At 49.7% G+C, this 17,296-nt stretch overlaps 1 long non-coding RNA gene and 1 other non-coding gene across 2 annotated transcripts; both read right to left on the bottom strand.

The window, feature by feature from the left end:
- Positions 1-369: 369 nt before the first annotated feature.
- LOC134474387 (uncharacterized) lies at positions 370-6,141 on the bottom strand. Its single transcript, XR_010045228.1, has 4 exons — positions 5,785-6,141; positions 5,423-5,616; positions 1,471-1,591; positions 370-698 (listed from the first exon to the last, which is right to left on the bottom strand). It is a non-coding gene; the product is annotated as an uncharacterized LOC134474387 (long non-coding RNA).
- Positions 6,142-16,515: 10,374 nt separating this feature from the next.
- On the bottom strand, positions 16,516-16,651 carry LOC111755664 (small nucleolar RNA SNORA2/SNORA34 family). Its single transcript, XR_002790218.1, has one exon. It is a non-coding gene; the product is annotated as a small nucleolar RNA SNORA2/SNORA34 family (small nucleolar RNA).
- Positions 16,652-17,296: the final 645 nt, after the last annotated feature.

Genomic DNA, 17,296 nt, shown 5'->3' with positions numbered 1-17,296 from the left:
GGGCCAGGAATGTAGCTCAGCAGCACAGCACCTGCCTGGCAAGTGCAAGGTCCTGGGTCTGATGCCCAGTAGGAAAAAAAGTCAATCAATGTCATATCCCACATTAGTAGAGAAAAGGGGGGAAAACGTGATCACCTCAATGATGCAAAGAACACAGAATTCAACATCTTTTCATGATAAACTTCAACAAGTCAAAAATAGAAGGAAACTGCCTCAAAATAATGAAAACCATATGTGAAAAACCTCCAGAAGTCTGCAGGCTCAGGAGTGAAATACTGAAAGCTTTTCTTCTAAGATCAAGAACAAAACAAGGACGTCTACTTCTGTCACTTCTGTCGAGCCGAGTATTGAAAACTCCAGTCAGAGCAGTTGGGTATGCAAAAGAAATAAAAAGCATTCATGTTGGAAAGGAAGAAGTACAGTTATCTGTGTTCAGAGTGAGTTCATGATTTATCAAAAAAATCATGCTTCCACAAAAGTTATTGTTTGAACTAATAAATGAATTCATCAATGTAGAAAGATACAAAGGCAGTATACAGCATGCAAAAATCAGTCACTTTTTTTGGACAAGGTCTCACTATGTAGTTCAGGTTGGCCTTGAACTTGCTGTGTTGTCCAGGCTGGCCTCAAACTCACGGAGATCTTCTTGCCTCAGCCTCCTGAGTGCTGCACCATCTATGTCTGGCCCAGTTGCATTCCTATACATTAACAATGAACAATCTGAAAAGCCAATTACAGAACAATTCTACTCCCAGTGGTATCAAAAAGAACAAAATATTTAGTGATAACCAAGGAGGTAAATGACACATATAGTAACAACAATAAAATATTACAGAAAGAAATTAAATGATGTATAAATAAAGGAAACCCATGTTCATGAATCAGAAGAGTTAATGTTCGTACAAAATTATGGATTGCCAAAAGTACTTTTAAGATTCTTATTTCTGCTACTATTCCGCTCATGATAATACCTATGTATTTTTAAGATGGTTGTTGTGATGTAAGTATTTGTATCCAGCCAAAATGTGTACGTTGAAAGCTAATCCCCAATGTGGAGTATTAGCAGAGGAGGTTCCTAAAGCTAGTCGGGTTGAGTGCGCTGTGCCTTCCTGGAGAGAATTAACGCCTTGTGAGAGTAACCTGAGAAAGTGTATTGTCCCTTCTATGGCATGAGAATTAAGCAGGAAGATGCCACCTGCGGAGCAGAAAGTGAGGCCTTACCAGACACTAAATCTGCTGGCAACGTGATCTTTGCGTGCGTGCGTGCGTGTGTGTGTGTGTGTGTGTGTGCACGTGCGTATGTGTGGTTAGTACTGGGGATCGAACTCACAACCTTCCGCTTGCCGGGCAAGCACTTATACCACTGAGCTAAATCCCCAGCCCAATGTGGTCTCTTTTTTTGACAAACTAATTAATGTGAGTAATTCAAGCTTTTTCTAAAATGCAACTCAAAATTCTTCTGGTCCATACCCAGTATCCAGGTCCAAAGTCACTTCCACATTTTTGGGTGTTTGTTGGAGCACTGTGCTACTTTCTAGGTACTCAAATCTGTTTCCTTTTTTAGGGTTGTGTCTTAGTCGATTCTGTGCTACTGTAAGAGAAGACTTCAGGTGATTTATCATGCACAAGAGTTCACTGGCTCACAGTTCTGGTGCCCAGAAATTCAAGATTAGAGGGCTGCATCTGATGAGGCCCTTCACGCTGCATCACTACATCAGGGAAAAGAAAAGAAAGGTGAGCAGGAGGCCAAAGGGCCACACCCACCCTCCCCTGTGTGATTAGACACTCCCTCCAGGGACAGTCCATCAGTCCAGGGCTGAGGGCAGAGCCTCCACGACCTTATGAGTCTGGAAGGAGACGAATGTTCAAACCACAGCAGGAAGCCACAACAAAATGCAAAGACCCAGTAGCTCTGACAACAGATATTATTTGTTCATAGGTCTTAAAAATAAAGAGCTAGGCCTGAGGCTGCACACTTGTAGTCCCAGCTGCGTAGGAAGCTGAGGCAGGAGGACCACAAGTCTCAAGTCAGCCTGGGGAACTTAACAAAAGTCTATCTCAAATGAAAAATTAGAAAGATTGATGATGTAGTTCAGTATGAAGGCTCTGGGTTCAATCTCCAGTATTGCAAAAAAAAAAAAAAAATTCCACTGGATGCTGAGCAGATTCCAGTACCACGTCCTTAACTTCTTGTACTGTGAGCTAACTAAACCTCTTTTCTTTATAAATGACCCAGTCTGCGATATTCAGTTATAGCAATGAAATACTTGCCAAGTCCTACTTGAATTCTTGATGCACAACACTGTGAGAATAAAATCCTGAGTACTTTGTTATGTATCAAGAGATAAGCAAGCTGCCTCTCCACCTCCACACTCATGTCTGTCTGCAGGCTCACTCCACTTGAGGGAGCCCAGGCATGCTTCCAGGCACCATGTGCAGCAGGGGAAAGTCCTGGACTGCTGTCTCATGAGATGTCCTCAAGGGCTACCTGGGCCCTTTCAAGTATCAGATGCTAGCTCCCAGAACCTGTGAATGTTCTCTTACATGGGAGAAAGGATTCTTGCAGCTGTGATTATAGTAAGGGTCTTGAGATGGGTGGTGATTGACCCAGGGGACCCTAAATACGATCACTTACATGCTTATCCAAGGGAGACAGATGGAGTCTCCTTAACCCAGGCAGAGGAGGAGGCAAAGTGGCTGTGGAGGCAGAGACCAGACCAAAGAAAACTTGCAGCCAACAGCAGAGGCAAGAAACGGATTCCCCTCCACCTCCAGTAAGAGCATGGCCCTATGGACACTTTGATTTTGGACAGTGGTATTGATCTGAGTTTTATAGGAAGTAGTTACAGCAGTCGTGGAGACCTTATACAGCCTCCCCTACTAGAGGGGGAATAAATGTGAAATCCCACAAAGCCCTAGGTCTTACTCCTGTTACAGCCTCCCCCACCCCTGCCTCTCCTATGACAGCAACAGTGGATATGTGATGGCAGCTTGAATTCCTCCTTGTCTCAGGGCCTTTGCACTTGCTCTTCCTTTGGTCTGGTCTGCTCTTCCCCTAAGATATCCCAGTGACTGTCACCTTCTCAAAGAGCAAGCTGAGCATCACCTCCACAGGCAGGTCTTCCCCAGCTAAAACAGCACTCCTGCACCCCGTCCCAATTAAAGTGCTCTATTCTGTTGCCTGCATGTCAGTTGTAATTTTTGAAGTTACTTTGTTGTCATTAATTAATGTATTAGCTGCTTACACACGCGCGTGTGCACACACACAACTGGCGAGCAGGAGAGTGTCTGTTTTTCTTGCCACCATCTTACAGGTGCCTGGAATGGTGCCTGGCATGCAGCACCCTCCCAATAAGCTTGTCCGTTTGTCCAGCACCACAGCCCTGGAACCTAACCTTGAGAACAAAAAAGGGTGCTTGGCAGCCCTTTTGAAGCTCTTCCTCCTAAGACCTAGAAATTTGTTGGGAACCAGAGTTTATGCACCTTCACCTCCAGAGGTGGCTCGGGGTTCACAGACATCCCTGTCCTGTGCTGCAAGCTCCCACCCAAGGCAGGCCTGTACCCAGCGTCGGAGGACGCAGCAATGTCTGCAGACAGTTTTGGATGCCTCAGTGGCAGCAGGGGAGGGGAAGCGGAGGACGGGATGTTGATGCCGGCTCCTGGGTACCAGACAGACAGCCAAGGATGCACAGACGTCCACGTCTTTCTAAACTAGGTAGCTCTGCAAAAACCATAAGCAAGATGCATTTGTTTTACAAGGAACCGTCTGGAGACCACAACCAGTGTAGGAAGTCTGCACAGCGGAAGGGCTTTGTTTTTGTAAACTGAAAACAGAATAAACATCCAAAGATAGATGGGAGGGGGGTGGGGGAGGAGGGGAGAGAAAGGAGGGGGGAGAGGCAGAAAAGATGAGAGACACAGAGACAGAGACAGAGAGAGACATTTTCACTATTTGTGTTCAAATTAGCAACGTGGGTATTCTTAGCCTCTGGTGGAAAAAATAGGCACCAATCTCAGACTGGCTCCTGCGCCTCGCCGCGGGGAAGCGGGGTGTTTTGACCGCCCGCCCGGAGCCAGGAGGAGCAGGTGTGGCGGAGCCCACGTGACGCCCGGGCGGGCAGCCGGGCCGAGAGACCGAGAGACCGAGAGACCGAGAGACCGAGGCCAGGCGGGGGGGGGGGGGGGGCGGGCTGCACCGCTGGGAGGCAGTGCAGGCCGGGTCGGTGCGCGGCAGGTGGGAGCGGAGACCTCACACTGCCTGCCTCCAGTGTCGGGGCGGTTTGAATTTAACTCAAATGCAAGCATATCTCTTTTTTTTTTGTCTTTTTGAGGCAGGGTCTCTATGCAGTTCAGGCTGGCCTTGAGCTCACTTTGTAGCCCAGGCTGGTCTCGAACTCGCAACAATCCTCCTGCCTCAGCCTCCCAGTTGCTGGGATTACAGGCCTGAGCCACCACGCCCAGTTTAACAGTGCATTTCTCGGCCCGGGGCCCTGCGGCTGGGGCTGCCGCAGACAGCAGCATGGAAGGTGGGCTGGGGCCCACACTGGGCGGGGCTGCAGGCACCCAGCCCTCTCCCCTCCTCCCCAGCTTCTCCCCTCCTCCCCTGCTTCTCCTCTCCTCCCCAGCTTCTCCCGCCCCTCCCCTCCTCCCCAGCCCCTCCCGCCTCTCCCCTCCTCCCCAGCCCCTCCCGCCCTCTCCCCTCCTCCCCAGCCCCTCCCGCCCTCTCCCCTCCTCCCCAGCCTCTCCCGCCCCTCCCCTACTCCCCAGCCCCTCCCGCCTCTCCCCTCCTCCCCAGCCCCTCCCGCCCTCTCCCCTCCTCCCCAGCCCCTCCCGCCTCTCCCCTACTCCCCAGCCCCTCCCGCCCCTCCCCTCCTCCCCAGCCCCTCCCGACCTCTCCCCTCCTCCCAGCCCCTCCCGCCCTCTCCCCTCCTCCCCAGCCCCTCCCGGCCTCTCCCCTCCTCCCAGCCCCTCCCGCCTCTCCCCTCCTCCCCAGCCCCTTCCGCCTCTCCCTTCCTCCCCAGCCCCTCCCGCCCTCTCCCCTCCTCCCCAGCTTCTCCCCTCCTCCCCAGCCCTTCCCGCCCTCTCCCCTCCTCCCCAGCCCCTCCCGCCCTCTCCCCTCCTCCCCAGCCCCTCCCGCCTCTCCCCTCCTCCCCAGCCCCTCCCGCCCTCTCCCCTCCTCCCCAGCCCCTCCCGCCTCTCCCCTCCTCCCCAGCCCCTCCCGCCTCTCCCCTCCTCCCCAGCCCCTCCCGCCCTCTCCCCTCCTCCCCAGCCCCTCCCGCCCTCTCCCCTCCTCCCCAACCTCTCCTCCCCTCTTCCCTTCTCCCCAGCTTGGCCTGGAGCCTGGAGCCTGTGGCTCTGACACGTGCTTCTGGCTGAACGACCCTGCAACGCACATGCGTGGCCCAGAAGGAAGGTTAATGACCTGTGTTGGCCGCTGGCGTCCTTCCGGTCTGCCTCCGGCTCATCTCCTCCTGCCTCCTCTCAGCCTGGGCGTCTGTGGTTGCTTGGGCCCAGCTGGCACCCCAACTTTTCGGCCTTTAAGGCCACACTTCCCTCCGGCGCCCACTGCTCACTTCCTTCAGGTCGCTGCTCAAGCCTTACCTCCTCAGAGGGGCCCTGCCGGAGCACCCCACCCAATAACCACTTATGCACATAACACCCCAAATACCGCTCACACCGCCCATCTCCACACCTGCATGCACCCTCACGTACTCCCCCTCACCCCACATACACATCTCACGTGTACAGCCCACGTGCACGTGCGAGCACATGCATTCCACACACCCGTGCCACTGGCAAAGCCTGCCAGGACGGTGGCTCAGCAAAAGTTGTGCATTTCTCTGATAACTCATGATGTGAACCCCCTCGCGTCCTCAGTGGTCCTTGGTCTGTGTCCTCTGCAGAAATGTCTGTTCAGGACCCTTGCCTCTTCGCGGTCATTGAGCTGAAGGCATTCTCTGTACGTTTGAGATACTAGACTTCTGTTAGCAACGTGATTTGCCAATAGTGTCTCCTGTTCTGTGGCTTAACTGTTCACTGTCTAGGGGCGGGGGATTTAGCTCAGCGGCATAAGCACCTGCCTTGTAAGCAGGCGGTCGTGAGTTTGATCCCCGGTACCGATAAAAAGGAAAAAGACAAAAAAAAAAAAACAAGCATGAACTGTTCACTGTCTATTCACGAGTGTTTGCTGTCTTGCTGCAAATTTAGGTGAAATGCAACTTATTTTTTTCTTTTGTTGCTTATGCTTTTGTTGTCTTATTTAATAAATAGGGCCACATCCAAGTCATGAAGATTTCCATTGTATTTCCTAAGCCTTTTATAGCTTCAGCTTTTATATTTACCATTTTGAGTCACTTTTCATGTATAGTGTACGGTAAGGGTGCAGTTTAAGTTCTTTCATGAGGCTATCTAGTCATCATAGCACTGTTTTTTTTAAGAGATTGGTCTTTCCTCACTAAATGAACTAAATACCCCTGTGGAGAATAAATGGACCATATCAAAGGGTTACTTGCTGGACTTAGAATCTATTGTCAAAAAAGAATTAACATATTACTATGTGTACTAATTCCACACAGTGAGTGTAATCATTATATACTATAAATATGCACTTAAAAATGTAAACAGTAAAAAGGTAAATGAGAATCTGAAGTGTTTTCCTCCAGTGCTTTATTATAATTCACTTAATGTATAATTAACTATATTAACTAAGTTATATAACTTAGAAAATATGCGTAATTCTCATGTATTTCCAACTAACATTAAAGCTATCGATTTTGGATGTCATTTGCGCCTCTCTTTAAATATTATTTTTACTGGACTTGTAATAAAAGTTCAGTAGTTAATTTTAATTTATTTCATCATGCAATGTAGAGATTTATTTAGTTCATGGCATAAATAACACTGTGTTGGATTTCTTGTGGGGAAAAATATTCCACTGATGTAGCTGATCTCATGCCTTACCACTCTGTCTGATTACAGTGTTACAATAGGTTTTGAAAGCAGGAAGTGCGATGCTTTCAGCTTTGTTCTTTGTTTTTTTCAAGATTGTTTTGGCTGTTTCAGGGTTACTTGGAATTCTGTATCAATTTTGGATGAGCTTTTCCATGTCTACAAACCAACGGCTTGTGTGCGACTCTGACAGGCCTTGCAGTGAATCTGTGGGTTGAGCGGGGTGCTTCACAGTATGACTTCTTCCCATCCATAAACATGTGATGTTCTTCCATGACCTTGGGGTTTCTTCAATGTCATTAATCAGTGTTCTGTAGTCTTCAGTGTGCAAATTCATCACCTCCTTGGTTAAATTCATTCCTAAGTAAATTGTAAGTGCAATTGTTTTATTGATTTTATTGCTGGACTATTCATGGCTAGTGTGTAGAAATACAAAGGATTCTTTATCATTGATCTAGTGCTCTACAACTTTACTGAATTGTTTATTAGCACTAATAATTTTTCAGTGAGTACTTTCAATTTTCTTACTATGAAGTCACATCACCCGCAAACACAATGTTATCTCTTCCTTGACAACAGGGATGTCTTTTATTTCTCTTGCTCACTTAATCTCTGGCTAGAATGCCAGGACAGTGTTGGATATAAGTGGTGACAATGAGCATTCTCTCTTGTTCCTATTTTAGGAAAAGTGTTTCCAGTTTTTTTCCCATTGAAGAGACTATTCCCAGTGAGTAGTTGTCAGTATTTCCATAGATGTCTATCATGTTGAGAATATCTACTCTATTCTAAGCCTGTGGAATGTTTATATCATGAAAATGTGTTGGCTTTTGACATGGCTTTTCCTGTGTCCACTGAAATAATTATGTAATTTCTCTCCATTCTATTAATGTGGTGCATCACATTGACTGGGCAGCTCTGATTTTTAAGATAAGCTGGAAATCTGAAGTCTGATGGAAAACACTCTGCAGTACTTGTTAGTACTGTTATCATGATGATGATTTCTTTTGTGATGCTGAGGATCAAACCCAGGGCTTCGTGTGTGCAAAGTGAGAGCTCTACCACTGAGCTGTACCTTTGGCTTTCTTTCTTTTCAATTTTTTTTATGGTCACATTCCTCATGGGATGCACACATCTTAATTCTTTTTGATCCCCTTTTCCTCCTCTTTCTCCCCCTCCTTCCATCTCTTCTCTCTTTTTTTTTTTTTTTTTTTGTCTTTTTCCTTTTTATCGGTACCGGGGATCGAACTCACGACTGCCTGCTTGCAAGGCAGGCGCTTATGCCGCTGAGCTAAATCTCCAGCCCCCTCCTCCTTCCATCTCTTGATCCCCTTCCCATTTGCAAAAGATTTTTCCCCTTATTTTCTATTACCTACCTTTTATTTTGCTTTTTATTCATATTTTGTGTTTTTTCATGAGAAACCATGCAATATTTAAACATGTCCAATGTATTTCACTTAATTACTTCTCAAGGTACACTCATTTTCCTAGAATAGCTCGTTTATCCTTCTGTATGGCAAGGTAATATCCCACTGTATATAAATACATTTTTTTTATCGGTACCAGGGATTGAACTCAGGACTGCCTGGTTGCAAAGCAGGCGTTTATGCTGCTGAGCTAAACCCCCAGCCCCAAATACATTTTCTTTATTCACCTGTCAATGGACATTGGGTTGCTTCTAACATTTAGTTATTATGAATGACTAAAGATGATATTCTGCTACAAAGTTGGGTATGTACATATCACTGTAATATGATATATTTAGCTCTTTGGAGACGATGCCTTGAAGGAGAATGGCTGGATTAAATGGACTTGCTAGTTTTAGTTTCTTGGGTAATCTTCATACTGATTTCCACAACAGTTATACTAGTTTACATTTCCACAACATTGTTTCCCCCTGAGCCTCACTAGCTGTTATTATTTAACCTGTTTTTTATTTTTTGAGACAGAGTCTTATGACGTAGCCCAGGTTGGCCTCAAATTTGAAGGTATCCCCCTGCCTCAGTCTCCCAAGTTCTGGGATTACTCATCATGCTTGGTGATCAATGACCTCTTTACTGGTGACATGGTGTCACCCATTCACTATCTCTTGGGTCCAGGAACTATTTGGGGCAGAAGTCCATTCCCATTGTTCATCAACACTTGAATCAAAACCATCTTGAGCATTATTTCTGACCTTGCTGGCTGCCCCCATCTCTTAAGATGCCAATACCATGACAACGGTATTCACCCTGCTTCTGCTTTACTGTGTCAGTGGTGGCCTTTTCCTTAGCCACCTGGGGGTTGATTTATGAAAAGATGCTACTCTGCAGAAATCTGATCCTCCCACCCATGGGTTCATGGTGTAAGCCCCGGACTCAGTGTTGACACTGTAGATCTAGATGTCAATGTGGGGCCGTGAAAGAAACAAAGAAAACCTGGCTGGTGTTTGCACACTGACTTGGGGTCTGTCACACTCACACCAAATATGTGCTCAACATTAAAGCGGAGGAAACACAAATAAGAGCTTTTAGCACAGGTATGGTTCCAGAGCAGGCAGTGCTCAACTGGATGATCAGAGGAAGAATCTAAGGAGAAAATGCAGCAACTCAAATTCAGTGTAATGTGGTGCAGACACAACCAGAAGTCTCAGGGCCTTGCTGAGGCTCAGAGCCCAGGAGATGGCCCGGACACCTGCGCAAGGCTTAGCCGGGCCTGGTGACGCACACCTGGGATCTCAGCGCTGAAGAGGCTGAGGCAGGGGATTGGTGCAAGTTCAAGACAACCCTGGGACACATGGCAAGTTCAAGTCAAGCCTAAACTACATAATGAAGAGAGACAGAGAGACAGCGAGAGCTAGGCTGTAGAGAAAAGGGCAGGCAGTGTTTGAGCCGTGCCTCTGTACTGATTTCATGTCCTCCCAGAACCTGTGAATGTGACCTGATTTAGAAACAGGGACAGGTCCAACTGCCTTAGCATGGGCCTTGATCCAACGAGTTGAGTCTTTATAAGAAGCTGGAATTTGGACAGAGATCCAGAGAGGAAGGTGATGTGGAGACGGAAGCAAAGGCAGAGCAGCTCAGGATGGCCAAGAAGTGCCAGCAGCCGCCAGAGATCAGGGAAGAGGCGTGCAAGGAGAGTCACCCAGAGCACACCTTGATCTTGGGTCCTGGCCTCCAGAGCCGTGAGTGGATCTATTTTTGGTTTGTTTTACTTTTGCACTGTTGTGGATGGACCACAGCGTCTCCTTCATGCCAGACAAACGCTCCATCACTGAGCTGCATCCCCAGAACAGAGTTCTATTGTGTTAACGCCTGACCGTGATGCTGTCGTGGTGGCTGCAGGAAACCACTGCAGCCCTGGGAAACTTTACTGTAGAAGTTCATCGGTGCCCTCAAGTCCAGCAGGCCACTCACTCTTCTGGCGGCTGGCACGGCTGTCCCCTTGGCTGCCTAGCCATCTATGGCCAGCAGGTGGCGCCCCTTGCTCACGCTCCGGGTCTATACCGCCTCCGAGCGGGCAGCCAGGGAGCACCGGGTGAGCTGGGCGGGCCTCTCCCAGGCAGCGGACTTTTTCCAGGAGCAGATGGGGTGAGATGAAGTTTATTTCCTTCCTCGGGTGTAGGCTTCAAAGAGTCCCAGTATGAGAAAGGAAGTGGTTGTGAAAGGCAACTTGCTGGTCACAGGGTTCCGACCCGGAACAGGTACAGAACTCAGTAGGGTTGGGGGTTCAGCCCTGTCAGTGGCCCCAGTCACCCCATAGGGCGGCGTCCCTAGATGCACTGGACCCACTGGTTTGAGCCCTGGACGGTTTACCCGGAGTGTCCATCGCAGGCTCAAGGTGGCCTGGCCCAGCATTCACCACCCTCACCGCTACCCCTAGCCACCGAGCGCACTGGCTTTGGTGGGGGCGAGGGGTCCCCGAGGCTGCAGGCAGGTGCCACCTTCCTGAGGAATCTGCAGCCAAGGATTAGTCCCCTCCCAGACGCCTCCCACGGCGCCAAAGACCACACCTTGAAGGACAGTCCTCAGTGGTGGGAGTGGGCTGGAACCAGCTGAGATGGAAGTGAGACCTCAGTAAGGCGACCTCTGCCATCAGCCTTGTGATCCCACCTCTGCTGGCATCTGCTTTCCCGGGCTGTGAAAGAGCCTGGCCCACCTGCTCTTCCTAATGACACGTGACCCAGGGGGCAATGGGAAAGGCTCTGCAGGGAGCCGCCCCAGGTTTAGCATATTTTGGCTTTTTAAAGCCTAGTAAAATGCCTATATCATAAACTGACTGTTTAACCATTTTTCAATGTATGGTCCCACGTATGAAGTGTATTCACCACCATCCGTTTCTAGAACTTCTTCATCTTTCCAAAAACTGAAACTCTGTACTCATTAAACACCAACTCCCCAGTCCCCTACCCCAGCCCTGGCACGCACCGCTGTGCTTTCTGTCTCTATGGGTTTGACTGTCCTGGGGACCTCAGAGGAGTGGAACCCTGCAGAGTTCCTAGGTCTGGCTCATTCCCCTACCGTGACATCTTCAAGGTGCATCTACGTTGGAGCATGCGTGTGTCAAGATTTTAGCCCTTTATTGCTAAATACTGTCCTCTGCGTGGATGAACCATGTATTATTTATCAGTTTATCTGCGGATGGACACTTAGGTTGTGTCCACCTTTGGCCACTGTCAATAGTCCTGCTTGTAAGGAGGATCATAAATTCAAGGTCAGCTGGGGCCAAAAACAAGAAAAATAAACAGTTCCTACTATAAACATAGGTATACAAATACTTCTTTGAAACCCTGCTTTCTATTCTGTGGGGGACATACCTATAAGTACAATTTTAAAGATTTAGAGAAATATCTGCATCATTTTCCATAGCAGCTGGACTATGTCAGGTTTCCACTAACAACGCCCAAGAGTTCCAGCTCCTCCACATCCCTGCCAACATTTTTTTAAAAATAGTAGCCGTTCTAATGGGGGTGAAGTGCAAGGTGTTGGATGCTCACTGGATTTGAAACAGGCCTTGAATATTTACAAAATCACCGGATGGCTGTGGGGGCCCCAGGCTGGGCCTCATGGGCTGCTCGGCCAGCTGGATGCTACTGATATACACATCCTTCAAAGTGCAGTGGTCTGGGATCGGGGTGCAGTCTCTGCTACAACTGGTCAGCTCAAGACCAGACACTGAAACGGTGTTTTAGAAAACCCCCAGTTCCTGTTGGGTGTGGTGGCGCATAGGTGCAGTCCCAGCACTCAGGAGGCTGATGCAGGACGATCGCTACAATTTTGAGACTAGCCTGGACTACATAGTGAGACCCTGTCTCTAAATAAATAAATAAATGCCTGTAGCTTAGCGATGCAGTACTTGCCTGGTAAGTGTGAGGCCCTGAGTTCAAGTCCCAGTGCTGAAAAAGCAAAACGAAAATCTCAGGTTCCATGACACAGCGAGAGGGTGAAACCAGGCCGCAGGTGCGGTCAGCTGCCTCCTCCCCTGCCTGCATGCCCTGTCTCAGTAAACTGTGGTCACCTGACGGGTCCTGCCCTACATCCAGAAGCTGCAAGGAAACCTGACAAACGCAATCAACCTCTGCAGGTCAGAAGGCACAGAAGGAGGAGAACCACACGCCAAGCCAATTCAGCAGGTGCTCAGAACATGATAGTCTTGCTAATATCCCCAAGAAACAGGGTACCAGGAAGTGGTTCCTCTCAGCCACTTCAGCCTTCTGGTCTCCAGGCAGGCTTCTGCCTCTTTGTCAATGTCTACCCTACTAGAAAAGTCACTTCCTCATAGCAGCTTTATTCTTAGTAAATAAAAATCCAAATAACCCAAATGCCCATCAACAGAGAACACCAAGAAAGTATGTACTCATGCGGTGGAGTATAATACAGTAATGAAAAAGAATGTCCCACTGCTGTATGGCATAATGTACATGCATCTCATGTAGGTAAAACTGTTGAGGGGGAAAAAGCCGACCATACAAGAGCACATTCAATATGCTTCTGTTCACAGGAAACTCAGACGCAAGGTTAGTCAATATCAAAAAGGCTAAGGAGAGTAGTGCTGAGTATTGGTGGGTAAAGGGGACAGCCTTCTAGGGGCTGGACATGCTTTACAGTTTTGGTTAGGGTGTAGCATGGTAAAAATGCATTAAGCTATGTCTGGTTTTTTGTTTGTTTGTTTTGTTTTGTTTTGTTTTTGAGCCTGGTTCTTCCTTTGCTGCCTAGACTGACATGAATTCCTGGGCTCAATGATGCTCCTACCTCAGCCTCCTGAGTAGGCAGGGATACATGTGTGAGCGGCCTGCCTGGGGTTAAAATGTGTGCTCTTTGTAGGATAAAAAGGCGAAAATAAAATAAGCTCCTTTCTTTCTGAAACCTTTTCTCGCGCCCCATAAAGAGGAGCTGGAGCTCCGAGCGCCACCTGCAGGCGCCACTCGGCTGCACTGCACCAGCTTCCTGGGGGATCTGTGCGCGCCAGACTCAGCTCGGTGCGCGCGAGGGCGCTGTCTCTGCAGGGCCGGTGGCTGCGGCTGTGGGTTGCCGGGCATCTGCAGTAAGCGTGGGTAACCACTGGAGGAGAACCGGCCCACTCTCTGGCAGCGACACGGGGCGTCTGGCCTTGCAACGTGAGTTCTAAACCCAGAGCCGAGCAGAGTCATCAGATGCAAATCTGATGAATCCTCCTGTGTCCAGCTGAGCCGCAGCAGGGGGAGGCGGGTGTTCAAAACAGAACCACCTACGCCTGTCACTCTTCCTCCTCCGAATTCCACGTTCAAATATCCTTATTCCCAAAAAAGACAAAGCATTCTTTCACCTTGAAACCTCAGCACTTAACCGCCTGTGCGCGTCATATTTATGTAACTGCACGCTCGTGACACAGGCTGCCTGGAGCGTGTGTTCAGGAGCAGGGAACATTTGTGTTTGGGGGAGGAGGAGAAAAAAGTAAAATAGTTCTGTGCCTGGATCTGTTTGGAGGGCAAACAGCCCAAGAAGAGCTGAAGGACGGCGACAGCTGAAGCGGTACACTGCCTAGGACACCTGCTGTCTCAGGCTGACAGGCTTCTCCCTGCCTCCCAGATGGCAGAGCCAGGCCAGTGTGACGCAGGTACTGGTTCAAGTGGCCCTGAGAGGTGGTGAGTCTCCTGTCCCCAGAAGTATGCAAGTAGCAACTGAATAGTGCTTCTTGAGGGATAGTGAGAGGAGAGAGTGGGAGTTAGGCTAGACATCAGGAGAACCTTCGAATCTCAGGCATCCTGTGTCCCTGTTCTTTTTAATACTTTTGTCCTCTCCAAAGGAAATTTGTTTTTTTTTACAATTCTGGCTGCCGAGAAGTCCAGGATGGAGGGCCCACATCATTGAGGCTCTCCTTACTCCATCATAACATGGTCAGAGGGAGGGAAGGGCCGAACTTGTGCCAGAATCAGAAGCCTGGGTCTGAGATAACAGCACACATCCTCCTGAAGACAGGGCCTTGGCGACCAAAGCACCTCCTGAAGGTCCCGCTCCCCGATGCTGGTGCCCGAGACGCTGAAGGCTGCCTGGGCCTGCATGGTCTTGGCGAGTGGGAGCAAAGTGGCACAGCCCTTTCTGGGGGGATTTGGAGCTAGGCCTGTAACAGTGTGGCCACAAACTGGGGGCCCCGGTGAGATGCCAGGGAGCTGGCACACCCTGCACCAGCCCTACGTCACGCTGCCCAATGCTCACCTGTGGGCAGGTAGCTCACCTGTGTAGCTTACCTGCTGCTTCAGCAGGGGAAGCCCACAGGCACGGGCACAGATGAGTCCTGGGGGACAGGTGGCAGGCACCAACCACACTTCCACGGCCACTTAGTGGCTGTACAACCTCTGCGTCTCCGCACCCCCGGGAAGCCTGCCTGAGTTCAATAATGAAGAAGGCTCAGGGTTCGTACTGAGAGTTTGAGGTGTCCACAGGAAGTCCTGTCACAGGAAGTCCTTTCCCATTTCACAGAAGAGGCTACTGAGGCCAGAGTGGCTGAGCCATATGCTCCAATTCACCTAGCACCAAGGGTGAGGGTTAGGGTCTGGGGATCTCAAAACCCACACTTGAAGGACTCCTTACACATGCTCCCCTGGGGGTAGATAAGCCAGCTGCTGCCTCTGGGACCAGCTTGCTCCTCTCCCTCCCTACGCTCAGGATCAGGCTGGCCACCTCCAGGCAGAGACCACAGCCCAGCACCTCCATCCCCAGGAGCCTCTTAGCACATCCCCACTCAGCTGGGAGGCCCCACAGGGTGCCTGGGGCCCAGGCCTGGCAGCACCTGGCAGGCAGAAGCAGCCAGAGAAGAAAGATGCCTCCTGGCCTGATGAGCAACCCTGCTATCCCCGCATCACCCTCCCGGCCGAGCTGTGCCCTGCACAGAGGGCCCCTGTTTGTCTCCCCACCCACCGGACATCGCCCAGGACACTCAGAAACAAGCTGGGCGCCGCTTGTCTCTTGGCATGGAGCAGCCCAGCCTCCCAGGGAGCCCGGCGCTTGCTTGGGCGCCTCTTTTTCCTCCACCTTGTCCTTCGTTGGACGTCTGCTCTCAGCCCTACATGGCCCCCGTTAGGTGCTGGTGCTGACCCTGCCCCTGCCGCATGTGAGTGGGACCCTGGAACACATCCAGCCAAGAGAGACGGGCCACAAGGTGGGAAGGAGACGGGTTTGGGGGTGGCCTGAGTGTCCCTGGCGGGTAGGGTGAGAGAAAGAAGAAAATTCCGGGGAGCACTGCTTTTGGAGCAGATCTAACACACTGTAGGTGTCCAAAATGCTCCCTAGCGGTACTTACTATTATTGTTACTGTCTTACGATTTTATCTATGTGCATTTATTATTTTTATAAGTACATATATACAGTTAATACAATGCATTTGTTTTCAGTAATAGTAGTAGGATTTAGTGTTTGCCTTCATTACCATACCATGCAGGCAGGTCAAAACCATCTGCCCAGACACATCAGTGTAGGTGACGTGGTGGCTGGAGGCAGAGATTTGAGGGGACAGGACCCATGGTGAGAGGTTTCAACAGAGGAACCAGCAAGCCGACCCAAGGCCAGGGAGGAAGGGGCCCTGCCGGCCACCCACTAGTCTTTCTTTTTTTAAATACATTTTTAAAATTTTTATTTTAAAGGGGGTAAAATTAAACATAACAAAACAGAACAAAATAAGACATTAAAAAGCAAAGTAAGACATATAAATTTCAAAGCCAGACGACCTGAGATCTTCACTATCTACTACAGTGTCTCTTGTTTTCTTCCAAATAGTTGTCCATGTCTTCGCATACAGAAAATTCATACAAAACAACGTAGTATAAAACTGATCCAAACAGAATCAGGAAGGCGTTTTAGGTCTTCAAAACCAGACAATAGAGAGTCACCAATGGCTGTCATTGCTTCTCTTCAAAATAGCTGTCCATACTTTACTGTATATTGAAGTTCAACAAAACAAAACAGGCAGGTGGGGAGGGGTTGCTTGGTTTCCCGGCGCTCCAGGTCCCAGCATGGCACAGGTCCCAGTAAACGCTGGTGGCTGCCATCCTGGACCACCGTAGCCTGCCATGCTCACAGCCACTCACAGAGTGGGGTGGGGGGTGTTGTTGCGTCAAGCTGTTTCTTTCTAATGAATCGACCATTTCACTGCCCAAGTTCTGAAATAGCCAACAGACCACAGAAAGACATCTCTTTAGGCTCCTGCTTGAAACCAACAGCACCAGGAAGCTGCCAGCCTTGATTATAGTCTTTACCACAAGAGTTCAGTGTGTGCCAGTAGCCTGTCTCCACAACCTCTCTACGATGTCACCTCTCACTGTGCAGATGAGGAAACCGGCACAGAGAGGTTTACTGACTTCCTCAAGGTTGCACAGCCAGGAAATGGTGAAATCTCCATAAAGCTGGGATGTGGGTGGGCTCCAAGCTCTGTGTGCCTGTACAGGTCCTCTTGAGCCTCAGCTCTGCTGCAAGAGGACTCACATGGTCCCCAAGTCCTCTCAACTTCCAGCTGTGTCAGGCAGTGAGTCACTTCGCTCCTAGGAGAGCCTGGTCCCAGCTGGGTAGAAGCAGGGTCCAACCACAGATGTCCCTGACCTGTCTCCCCCGAGCTTTCTCCTCACCCTCTCAAGTGGCCCTGAGCTTACACAGCTGACCACTTTGATCCCATCTTTGATGGCCCATTTCCTAGTCACATGGGCAGAGGCAGCACAGCCGGAGGGGCTGAGGCCCCCTGTGAGAGGATGAGACCCTGGCAGGGGTGGGGTGGGGTAGGGTAGGGGGCGGCGGGCTGTATCCTGCAGGCAGCCAGTACAGGCCTGTGGGTTTGCTGAGTCACAAGGAAGGAATGTGCTCTTCAGCTGTGACTTGGGTCTTTGGTGACACTGGGGTCCGAGTAC

The sequence above is a fragment of the Cavia porcellus genome, unplaced genomic scaffold, assembly GCF_034190915.1.
Source record: "Cavia porcellus strain 051 isolate PalLab524CR breed Dunkin Hartley unplaced genomic scaffold, mCavPor4.1 scaffold_32, whole genome shotgun sequence".
NCBI classification, from domain to species: domain Eukaryota; kingdom Metazoa; phylum Chordata; class Mammalia; order Rodentia; family Caviidae; genus Cavia; species Cavia porcellus.
The sequence above is the reverse complement of the archived record's forward strand: the minus strand, read 5'-3'. Positions and strand labels throughout refer to the sequence as shown.